This window comes from Pristiophorus japonicus, chromosome 5 (assembly GCF_044704955.1).
Source record: "Pristiophorus japonicus isolate sPriJap1 chromosome 5, sPriJap1.hap1, whole genome shotgun sequence".
NCBI classification, from domain to species: domain Eukaryota; kingdom Metazoa; phylum Chordata; class Chondrichthyes; family Pristiophoridae; genus Pristiophorus; species Pristiophorus japonicus.
The window spans coordinates 183,823,125-183,836,106 of NC_091981.1; positions in this window are offsets into that span (position 1 = coordinate 183,823,125).

Here is a 12,982-nt window from a genome sequence, read left to right on the forward strand (position 1 = left end):
CATATTCTCAGCTCTTTTAATCAAACTTCGCCAAGTTACCACTTTTAAATATATGAAGGAAACAATTTTAAAGCAAAATTTAAGCAACAAAATGATACTTTAAAATGCTGCTCGCTTGCGCTGGTTCATGGCAGATTTTGCGTTTGATGATATGCAAATGAATTTGCGCAGAAACTCGGGAGAAAAAACACTTTTGAAAACTGCCGCAATTTTGGACACAATTTGTTCCGGAATCCGCATTTGCGCCCAAAGCGGAAACTCTACCCCTAAATCTGTAAAATGTCAGTTAAATCTGTCCATTGCAAAAAGAAATCAAGCGTTGTGCTTTTCTCACTGGCTCAAATAAACCAATTGACCGGACAAATTCATTGAACTATAGACCAGCAAATATCTCACAGAATCCCACAGAAAACGTGTCTGCCACTATATCTCTGAACACCTCAAAAGGGGATCTCAAAGGTATTGATGAACGGGCCATCTGCTCCAACTATTGATTCAGATTGGTATCTGGGAGTTCTGGTGCATTCCAGTTTCAGTCTGGATGCTTCCTTTTGGGCTGGTGCCATTAGGGGTGTAGCTCATCATCATCATCATAGGCAGTCCCTCGGAATTGGGGAAGACTTGCTTCCACTCTTAAAATGAGTCGTTAGGTGGCTGAACAGTCCAATACGAGAGCCACAGTCCCTGTCACAGGTGGGACAGATAGTCTTTGAGGGTGAGGGTGGGACAGATTTGTCGCATGCTCTTTCCGTTGCCTGCGCTTGATTTCTGCATGCTCTCAGCGACGGGACTCGAGGTGCTCAGCGCCCTCCCGGATGCACTTTCTCCATTTTGGGCGGTCTTTGGCCAAGGACTCCCAGGTGTCGGTAGGGATGTCGCACTTTACCAGGGAGGCTTTGAGGGTGTCCTTGTAACATTTCCTCTGTCCACCTTTGACTCGTTTGCTGTGAAGGAGTTCCGAGTAGAGTGCTTGCTTTGGGAATCTCGTGTCTGGCATGCGAACAATGTGGCCTGCCCAGTGTAGCTAGGGTGTAGTTAGGGATACCAAAGAAGCCAGAAAGTCTACCCAAAGGATGGCCTGCTGGAGAAGGGGTGCTCTGGTTGGGTCCCGTGTTCCCTTACCCTGGAAAAATCGGTAAGCTGCCCCTAACAGCCCCTTTGTAAAGGGAGATGTATGTAAAAAAAAACATATTTTAAAAATTCCTCTTCAGGGTCCAGACCATGATCCCAGTCATGCATACCAGCTGATCCTGCCCTGGCCAATTGAGAGGCCAGGGAAGCAGCAATTTTGACATTTGGAGTCACAGCCCCCCTCTTATGCCACTGCCCTCATAACTAATGTGTGATGAGTTTACACTATGAATGTGGAAATATTGACAGGAAATCCATGCAGATGTAATGTCTGTAATATATTATAGATAAGTTACACAGATCCAAATTGAATATTCCATAATATATGTTAGAAATTAGGGATACCTAAAAATATATGGTTATGCGAATGAAATTGTGACGCGAATAATAGTGTTTAAATGATTGTATGTTTCTGCTGAAGGTAAGTAAGGGGTTAATGTATAAGTTGTGTCTGACTAGAACTGTGCAAGTTTTAATTTCCAGGAAAACTGGCAGTAGAATTTGAGACAGTTTATTAAATTAGCATAGCATCCCACGTAGGGGCCCACAGCATGACGTGGCCTTGCCAGGCACAGCTATCTGTTGTCTGTAAATTTAGGATTTTGACTTAGAGTTTAATTTGGCCATGAAGGCCCAACCTATGTTTCTTCCATTGTTACTAATGACCACATTATAATGCTCAGGTAGAATTTGGAGTTTGTTTAACTGAAATGCTTGCGAAGACAATTAAAAGTTAATTAGTATAAAAGATGTAGGCCCCGATATTGGTGGCAGTCCCGCCCACAGCTGCCGAGGTTCCACCGGTAATTAAGTTTTTTTCGGCGATTCCTCCGGTCCTTCCCATCTGCAATCCACACTCTGCCCGCCGCAAGATTGGTCCCGACGGTTCCCCTGGCGCGTCGGCCTGCCACCCATTCATCCGGAGGCTGTAAATCTGGCTTTTTCCTCAATGTGGACCATCTAAGATCGCCCTGCCGCCTGCCAGAAGGACGGCTGATGAAAAGCTGGTCTGAGCTAGCTGTGAGGCGGACAGCGGGGAGCTTCGCTCAGAGTGCTGTCGCGACGCAGTTCCTGGATATCATTCACATCCTGCAGCATAATCAATGGCACATAAATAGTGAAGTGATGGATCTTAATCTGCCCAGTGAGAGTTCAGATATGTTACTCCCTATGAATCCGTTGAAGGGAAGGTGTAGTAGAGGAAGCGGCAATGAGTTGTGGAAGATAGTGAAGGCTCAATAGAGATGCCCTCCAAGAGTTTGGAGACCATTTCATGCGGAACTTATTTAGTGACGGATTTGACTGCGCAAATGGTATGAGCTTATGCCAGATGTGATATTTTCGGGGAGCTCACAATACGTTCAACCTTAAGATGGCAGAATCTTCCAGAAGTTACCAGTCAGGTGACCTGGTTCCTTAATTATAAACAGCACTGGCTGCAGTGCCCCAGGAGTCCACAGTGTGGAGCTATATATATTATACTTCTCCCTCCTTAATGAAGAAGTACTTATAACAAACAATCATCATACATAACTTGCATGGTTATCCACAACAAAGTACTTATTTTGCCATATTTATAAATCAAGCTTAACCACTTGTTTCCTGTTTCGAAGAGGATACCTTTGCTCTCGCACAGAACCTTCCAAACATGGTGTCGAATTTAAACTCATTCGAGGCTATCCTGAGGAAAGTTCTCCTCCAAGGGATGCCCTTGATTTCCATTTGAACTCTCTCGAACTTCAGACTGTTTGTCTGCCTGACTCGGACTCAGACTTAAACTCTGACTTGCTCTTGGATTTGTTTCTAGTATATTGGATGTAGGATATGCTACTGGTGTATCAAAACTATCTGATGAGTCAGAAATAATTGAATCATTCCCACCTTCAATTACTTTCACATCTGTAGGTAAAATATGATCAATGTGAACAAACCTAATCTGTTCATGGTCAAACATCTTGACCAAATATGTGTGAGGACCACAGTCTAAGGATAAGGGGTAAGCCATTTAGGACCAAGATGAGGAGAAACTTCTTCATCTAGAGAGTGGTGAACCTGTGGAATTCTCTACCACAGAAAATTGTTGAGGTCAATTCACTAAATATATTCAAAAAGGAGTTAGATATGGTCCTTACTACTAGGGGGATCAAGGGGTATGGCGAGAAAGCAGGAATGGGGTACTGAAGTTGCATGTTCAGCCATGAGCTCATTGAATGGCGGTGCAGGCTAGAAGGGTCGAATGGCCTACTCCTGCACCTATTTTCTATGTTTCTATGTTTCTATATCTTCACCACTCTTCCTAGTAACCACTTTAACCATTTATGGTGATCGTTCTTCACTCTCACCCACTGATTTAATTTCACACTTCTCTCTTTTACTCTAGCTCTATCATGATTCTCTTTCTGTCTTAATTGTGTCTCTTCTACGGACTGTGCCAAGTTTGGTTTTAACAACGAGAATCTGGTTCGTGGCTGTCGTTTGAGAAACAACTCTGCTGGTGTTCTCCCAGTAGTTGTGTCAGGAGTATTACGATACTTAATTAGGAAATTAGCCAACTTGTGGTCCAATAACAACGATCGTTTCTTTGGATTTGGATCCAACATCTTTTTGATGAGGGCACATTTTACAATTTGTACAGTGCACTCTATTGCACCATTTGAAACAGGGAGGCACGGTGGAACCTTGGTATGTTTCACACCATTTTGGCTCATGAACTGTGCAAATTCTTCTGAACAAAATTGTCGTCCATTATCCGAAACAATTTCTTCTGGGAGGCCAAATTAAGAAAATAATCTTCGTAAAATGTCTAATGTTTTACTTGTTGTTATTTTCCACATTGGAAACACCTCGAGCCACTTTGAATGCTTATCAATCACAATGAACAATTGTTGTCCTTCTAGCTCAGCAAAATCGATATGTAGCCTTTGCCACACCATGGGAGGCCATTTCCATGGCTGTAATGGTACTGATGATGGTTGCTTACCGATTGACATGTCGTGCACTGACTGACGACGTACTCTATATCTTTATCAAGACCTGGCCACCATAATTAACTGCTTGCAAAAGGCTTGGTCAAGCACATTCCCAGGTGCTGGTCTTGGAGGTCTCCTAATAATTTGGAACTGAATTTAGTTGGTATAACCATTCTTGCACCCCACATGATACAATCTTTATCGACATAATTCATTCCTATGAATGAAGAATGGATGAATATCTTTGTCTATTACCTGGTTTGGCCATCTATTTGCAATATAATCATACACCTTCGACATAGATATGTGAAGAGAAAATGATTAGTGAAGACAAATGTAGGTCCCTTGCAGTCAGAATCAGGTGAATTTATAATGGGGAACAAAGAAATGGCAGAACAATTGAACAAATACTTTGGTTCTGTCTTCACGAAGGAAGACACAAATAACCTTCCGGAAATACTAGGGGGCCGAGGATCTAGCGAGGAGGAGGAACTGAAGGAAATCCTTATTAGTCATGCAACTGTGTTAGGGAAATTGATGGGATTGAAGACCAATAAATCCCCAGGGCCTGATAGTCTGCATCCCAGAGTACTTAAGGAAGTGGCCCTAGATATAGAGAATGTATTGGTGGTCATTTTCCAACATTTTATAGACTCTGGATCAGTTCCTATGGATTGGAGGGTAGCTAATGTAACACCACTTTTTAACAAATGAGGGAGAGAGAAAACGGAATTATAGATCGGTTAGCCTGACATCGGTAGTGGGGAAAATGTTGGAATCAATTATTAAAGATGCAATAGCAGCGCATTTGGAATGCAGTGTCAGGACCGGTCCAAGTCAGCATGGATTTATGAAAGGGAAATCATGCTTGACAAATCTTCTAGATTTTTTTGAGGATCTAACGAGTAGAGTGGATAAGGGAGAACCAGTGGATGTAGTGTATTTGGGCTTTCAAAAGGTTTTTGACAAGGTCCCACACAAAAGATTAGTGTGCAAAATTAAAGCACATGGTATTGGGGATAATGTGTTGACATGGATAGAGAACTGGTTGGCAGACAGGAAGCAAATAGTAGGAATAAATGGGTCCTTTTCAGAATGGCAGGCAGTGACTAGTGGGGTACCGCAAGGTTCAGTGCTGGGACCACAGCTATTTACAATATACATTAATGATTTAGATGAAGGAATTGAGTGTAATATCTCCAAGTTTGCAGATGACACTAAGCTGGGTGGCAGTGTGAGCTGTGAGGAGGATGCTAAGAGGCTGCAAGGGTGACTTGGACAGGTTAGGTGAGTGGGCAAATGCATGGCAGATGCAGTATAATGGAGATAAATGTGAGGTTATCCACTTTGGTGGCAAAAACAGGAAGGCAGAATATTATCCGAATGGTGACAGATTAGGAAAAGGGGAGGTGCAACGAGACCTGGGTGTCATGGTACATCAATCATTGAAAGTTGGCATGCAGGTACAGCAGGCGGTGAAGAAGGCAAATGGCATGTTGGCCTTCATAGCGAGAAGATTTGAGTATAGGAGCTGGGAGGTCTTACTGCAGTTGTACAGGGCCTTGGTGAGGCCACAACTTGAATATTGTGTACAGTTTTGGTCTACTAATCTGAGGAAGGACATTCTTGCTATTGAGGGAGTGCAACGAAGGTTCACCATACTTATTCCCGGGATGGCAGGACTGACTTAGGAAGAAAGACTGGATCAACTAGGCTTATATTCACTGTAATTTAGAAGAATGAGAGGGGATCTCATCGAAACATATACAATTCTGATGGGATTGGACAGGTAGATGCAGGAACAATGTTTGTTGGATATATTCAAGAGTGAGTTAGATGTGGCCCTTACGGCTAAAGGGATCAAGGGGTATGGAGAGAAAGCAGGAAAGGGGTACTGAGGTGAATGATCAACCATGATCTTATTGAATGGTGCTGCAGGCTCGAAAGGCCGAATGGCCTACCCCTGCACCTATTTTTTATGTTTCTATGTTTCCTGATGTTGGGGAAGTCCAGGACCAGGGGTCACAATCTAAGGATAAGGGGTAAGCCATTTAGAACTGAGATGAGGAGAAACTTCTTCACTCAGAGAATTATGAACCTGTGGAGTTCTCTACCACAGAAAGTTGTTGAGGTCAATTTGTTAGATATATTCAAAAGGGAGTTAGATGTGGCCCTAACAGCTAAAGGCATCAAGGGGTATGAAGAGAAAGCAGGAATGGAGTACTAAAGTTGCATGATCAGCCATCATCATATGGAATGATGGTGCAGACTCGAAGGGCCGAATGGCCTACTCCTGCACCTATTTTCTATGTTTCTATGTTTCTATAACTGGGTCACCTTTGGTTGCTCTACAAATCTTTTAGCTGTGACTGGCAGTTCATCCACGTATGAAAAATAGAGCACTTCTTCCCTATCAGATGTAACTTGTGACGGGGAAGGCAATCTAGACATAGCATCAGCCTTACTGTGATCAGCTGATCATCTGTATTCAATATAATTTGTGTATGCTGACAAAATCAAAGCCCATCTCTGCATTCGGGCTGCAGCTAATGTTCGAACTGGAGATTTTGGATGGAGGATTGCTGTCAGGGGCTTATGGTCCATAACATAGAAACATAGAAACAGAGAAAATAGGTGCAGGAGTAGGCCATTCGGTCCTTCGCGCCTGCACCACCATTCAATATGATGATGGCTGATCATGCAATTTTAGTACCCCATTCCTGCTTTCTTTCCATATCCCTTGATTCCTTTAGCCATATCTAACTCCATTTTGAATATATCTAACGAACTGGCCTCAACAACATTCTGCGGTAGAGAATTCCACAGGTTCACAATTCTCTGAGTGAAGAAGTTTCTCCTAATGTCGGTCCTAAATGGCTTACCCTTTATCCTTAGACTGTGTCCCCTGGTACTGGACTTCTCCAACATTGAGAACTTTCTTCTTGCATCTAACCTGTCCAATCCCATCAGAATTTTATATGTTTCTATGAGATCCCCTCTCATTCTTCTAAATTCCAGTGAATATAAACCTAGTCGATCCAGTCTCTCTTCCTATGTCAGTCCTGTCATCCCGGGAATCAGTCTGGTGAACCTTCACTGCACTTCCTCAATAGCAAGAATGTCCTTCTTCAGATAAGGAGACCAAAACTGCACACAATATTCAAGGTATGGCCTCACCAAGGCCTTGTACAACTGCAGTAAGACCTCCCTGCTCCTGTACTCAAATCCTCTCGCTATGAAGGCCAACATGCCATTTGACTTCTTCACCGCCTGCTGTACCTGCATGCCAACTTTCAATGACTGATGTACCATGTCACCCAGTTCTCGTTGCACCTCCCCTTTTCCTAATCTGTCACCATTCAGATAATATTCTGCCTTACTGTTTTTGCCACCAAAGTAGATAACCTCACATTTATCTACATTATACTGCATCTGCCATGCATTTGCCCATTTGCCTAATCTGTCCAAGTCACCCTGCAACCTCTTAGCATCCTCCTCACAGCTCACACTGCTACCTAGCTTAGTGTCATCTGCAAACTTGGAGATATGACCATACAAGTATTTGTGGAATTTCTTGACCCCAAAAATTAATGCCAATGCTTCCATTTCGATTAGCGCATAATTACGCTCACTGGCACTGAGAGTGTGTGCAGTCTGAGAGGCGGGAGTGCGTGGTGCCGGAGCGGCCTATAAAAGGCCCAGCAGCAGCGAGAGGTGGCGGCAGTCCGAGAGGCGGGAGTGCGTGGTGTCGGAGCGGCCTATAAAAGGCCCAGCGGCAGCGAGAGGCGGGAGTGCGTGGTGTCGGAGCGGACTATAAAAGGCCCAGCGGCAGCGAGAGGTGGCGGCAGTCTGAGAGGCGGGAGTGCGTGGTGTCGGAGCGGCCTATAAAAGGCCCAGCGGCAGCAAGAGGCGGGAGTGCGTGGTGTCAGAGCGGCTACAGGGAGAAGGCAAAAAAGAAGTAGAAAGAAACAGAAAGGTGACGTCACAGCCAAGGGGGCAAGTGATTGGCTGGTGATTGGTGAGTAGTTTTTCTTTTTTCTCTTCTACAACAGTGAGTAAACTTTAACATTGTTGTTGCCTATCTAAGGGTTAAGTCATGGCAGGACAGCTCGGTCACGTGTTATGCTCCTCCTGTACCATGTGGGAACTCAGGGACGACTCCAGTGTCCCTGATGACTACGTGTGCGGGAAGTGTATCCGCCTCCAGCTCCTGATGGACCGTGTTGCGGAGTTGGAACTGAGGGTGGATTCACTCTGGAGCATTCACGATGCTGAGAATGACGTGAGTATCACGTGTAGCGAGTTGGTCTTACCGCAGATGAAGGGTCCACAGCCAGATAGGGAATGGAAGACCAGCAGGAAGAGCAGTGTAAGGAAGGTAGTGCAGGGGTCCCGTGTGGTCATCCCCCTGCAAAACAGATACACTGCTTTGAGTACTGTTGAGGGGGATGACTCATCAGGGGGAGGGCAGCAGCAGCCAAGTTCATGGCACCGTGGCTGGCTCTGTTGCACAGGAGGGCAGAAAAAAGAGTGGGAGAGCGATAGTGATAGGGGATTCAATTGTGAGGGGAATAGATAGGTGTTTCTGCGGCCGCAACCGAGACTCCAGGATGGTATGTTGCCTCCCTGGTGCAAGGGTCAAGGATGTCTCAGAGCGGGTGCAGGACATTCTAAAAAGGGAGGGAGAACAGCCAGTTGTCGTGGTGCACATTGGTACCAACAACATAGGTAAAAAAAGAGATGAGGTCCTACGAAACGAATTTAAGGAGCTAGGAGCTAAATTAAAAAGTAGGACCTCAAAAGTAGTAATCTCGGGATTGCTACCAGTGCCACGTGCTAGTCAGAGTAGGAATCGCAGGATAGCGCAGATGAATTCGTGGCTTCAGCAGTGGTGCAGCAGGGAGGGATTCAAATTCCTGGGGCATTGGAACCGGTTCTGGGGAAGGTGGGACCAGTACAAACTGGACGGTCTGCATCTGGGCAGGACCGGAACCAATGTCCAAAGAGGAGTGTTTGCCGGTGCTGTTGGGGAGGAGTTAAACTAATATGGCAGGGGGATGGGAACCAATGCAGGGAGACAGAGGGAAACAAAAAGGAGACAAAAGCAAAAGACAGAAAGGAGATGAGGAAAAGTGGAGGGCAGAGAAACCCAAGACAAAGAGCAAAAAGGGCCACTGTACAGCAAAATTCTAAAAGGACAAAGGATGTTAAAAAAACAAGCCTGAAGGCTTTGTGTCTTAATGCAAGGAGTATCCGTAATAAGGTGGATGAATTAACTGTGCAAATAGATGTTAACAAATATGATGTGATTGGGATTACGGAGACATGGCTCCAGGATGATCAGGGCTGGGAACTCAACATCCAGGGGTATTCAACATTCAGGAAGGATAGAATAAAAGGAAAAGGAGGTGGGGTAGCATTGCTGGTTAAAGAGGAGATTAATGCAATAGTTAGGAAGGACATTAGCTTGGATGAAGTGGAATCTATATGGGTAGAGCTGCAGAACACCAAAGGGCAAAAAACGTTCGTGGGCGTTGTGTACAGACCTCCAAACAGTAGTAGTGATGTTGGGGAGGGCATCAAACAGGAAATTAGGGGTGCATGCAATAAGGGTGCAGCAGTTATAATGGGTGACTTTAATATGCACATAGATTGGGCTAACCAAACTGGAAGCAATACGGTGGAGGAGGATTTCCTGGAGTGCATCAGGGATGGTTTTCTAGACCAATATGTCGAGGAACCAACTAGGGGGGAGGCCATCTTAGACTGGGTGTTGTGTAATGAGAGAGGATTAATTAGCAATCTCGTTGTGCGAGGCCCCTTGGGGAAGAGTGACCATAATATGGTGGAATTCTGCATTAGGATGGAGAATGAAACAGTTAATTCAGAGACCATGGTCCAGAACTTAAAGAAGGGTAACTTTGAAGGTATGAGGCGTGAATTGGCTAGGATTGATTGGCGAATGATACTTAAGGGGTTGACTGTGGATGGGCAATGGCAGACATTTAGAGACCACATGGATGAACGACAACAATTGTATATTCCTGTCTGGCGTAAAAATAAAAAAGGGAAGGTGGCTCAACCGTGGCTATCAAGAGAAATCAGGGATAGTATTAAAGCCAAGGAAGTGGCATACAAATTGGCCAGAAATAGCAGCGAACCCGGAGACTGGGAGAAATTTAGAACTCAGCAGAGGAGGACAAAGGGTTTGATTAGGGCAGGGAAAATGGAGTAAGAGAAGAAGCTTGCAGGGAACATTAAGACGGATTGCAAAAGTTTCTATAGATATGTAAAGAGAAAAAGGTTAGTAAAGACAAATGTAGGTCCCCTGCAGTCAGAATCAGGGGAATTCATAACGGGGAACAAAGAAATGGCGGACCAATTGAACAAGTACTTTGGTTCGGTATTCACTAAGGAGGACACAAACAACCTTCCGGATATAAAAGGGGTCAGAGGGTCAATAAGGTGGAGGAACTGAGGGAAATCCTTATTAGTCGGGAAATTGTGTTGGGGAAATTGATGGGATTGAAGGCCGATAAATCCCCAGGGCCTGATGGACTGCATCCCAGAGTACTTAAGGAGGTGGCCTTGGAAATAGCGGATGCATTGACAGTCATTTTCCAACATTCCATTGACTCTGGATCAGTTCCTATCGAGTGGAGGGTAGCCAATGTAACACCACTTTTTAAAAAAGGAGGGAGAGAGAAAACAGGGAATTGTAGACCGGTCAGCCTGACATCGGTAGTGGGCAAGATGATGGAATCAATTATTAAGGATGTCATAGCAGCGCATTTGGAAAGAGGTGACATGATAGGTCCAAGTCAGCATGGATTTGTGAAAGGGAAATCATGCTTGACAAATATTCTGGAATTTTTTGAGGATGTTTCCAGTAGAGTGGACAAGGGAGAACCAGTTGATGTGGTATATTTGGACTTTCAGAAGGCTTTCGATAAGGTCCCACACAAGAGATTAATGTGCAAAGTTAAAGCACATGGGATTGGGGGTAGTGTGCTGACATGGATTGAGAACTGGTTGTCAGACAGGAAGCAAAGAGTAGAAGTAAATGTAGATTTTTCAGAATGGCAGGCAGTGACTAGTGGGGTACCGCAAGGTTCTGTGCTGGGGCCCCAGCTGTTTACACTGTACGTTATTGATTTAGACGAGGAGATTAAATGTAGTATCATCAAATTTGCGGATGACACTAAGTTGGGTGGCAGTGTGAGCTGCGAGGAGGATGCTATGAGGCTGCAGAGCGACTTGGATAGGTTAGGTGAGTGGGCAAATGCATGGCAGATGAAGTGTAATGTGGATAAATGTGAGGTTATCCACTTTGGTGGTAAAAACAGAGAGACAGACTATTATCTGAATGGTGACAGATTAGGAAACGGGGAGGTGCAACGAGACCTGGGTGTCATGGTACATCAGTCATTGAAGGTTGGCATACAGGTACAGCAGGCGGTTAAGAAAGCAAATGGCATGTTGGCCTTCATAGCGAGGGGATTTGAGTACAGGGGCAGGGAGGTGTTGCTACAGTTGTGCAGGGCCTTGGTGAGGCCACACCTGGAGTATTGTGTACAGTTTTGGTCTCCTAACTTGAGGAAGGACATTCTTGCTATTGAGGGAGTGCAGCGAAGGTTCACCAGACTGATTCCCGGGATGGCGGGACTGACCTATCAAGAAAGACTGGATCAACTGGGCTTATATTCACTGGAGTTCAGAAGAATGAGAGGGGACCTCATAGAAACGTTTAAAATTCTGATGGGTTTAGACAGGTTGGATGCAGGAAGAATGTTCCCAATGTTGGGGAAGTCCAGAACCAGGGTCACAGTCTAAGGATAAGTGGTAAGCCATTTAGGACTGAGATGAGGAGAAACTTCTTCACCCAGAGAGTGGTGAACCTATGGAATTCTCTAACACAGAAAGTTGTTGAGGCCAATTCACTAAATATATTCAAAAAGGAGTTAGATGTAGTCCTTACTACTAGGGGGATCAAGGGGTATGGCGAGAAAGCAGGAATGGGGTGCTGAAGTTGCATGTTCAGCCATGAACTCATTGAATGGCGGTGCAGGCTAGAAGTGCCGAATGGCCTACTCCTACACCTATTTTCTATGTTGCTATGTTTCTATGAATTGGTCTCTCCTCCCCACTACGTAATACAGGAGAGATCACTGCCCCAACTCCATAGGGAGAGGCATCACATGCTAGCTTGATCTCCTTAGATACATCATAGTAAACTAACATGGTTCTATCTACCAATTTGCTTTTACACTCCTTGAATGCTGTATTGCATTCTTCTGACCACTTCCAATGGACCTGTTTTTTCAATAATTCATTCAGTGGATGTAATACTGTAGCCAAATTTGGTGGGAACTTCCCATAATAGTTCAAAAGACACAAGAATGATCGAAGTTCAGTGACATTCTTGGGAGTGGGTGCATTTCTGATTGCATCCAGCTTTCCCATGGTTGGATGTAAACCATCTTTGTCTACTCTGTACCCCAAGTACTCCACTGAGTTTTTAAATAACTCACACTTGCGAGCAGACACTCATACTATGTGCTTCTCTCGCCGTTTAAGGACTTCATTCAATATGTTATTATGAATTTGCCTATTTGGTGTTGAAATGAGTATGTCATCTAAATAACATACTACCCCTTCAATACCTTGCAAAATCTGGTTCATCACCCTTAGAATATGACAGGGGCGGAAGACACACCAAATGTTAACCTATTAAATTGATATAGGCCAAGATGAGTATTTATAGTCAAGCATGACTTGGACTCCTCATCTAGTTCAAGCTGTAAGTCGGCATTCGTAAGATCCAACTTTGAGAAGATCTGACCACCTGTCAGTGTTGTGAACAAAGCTTCTATATTTGGCAA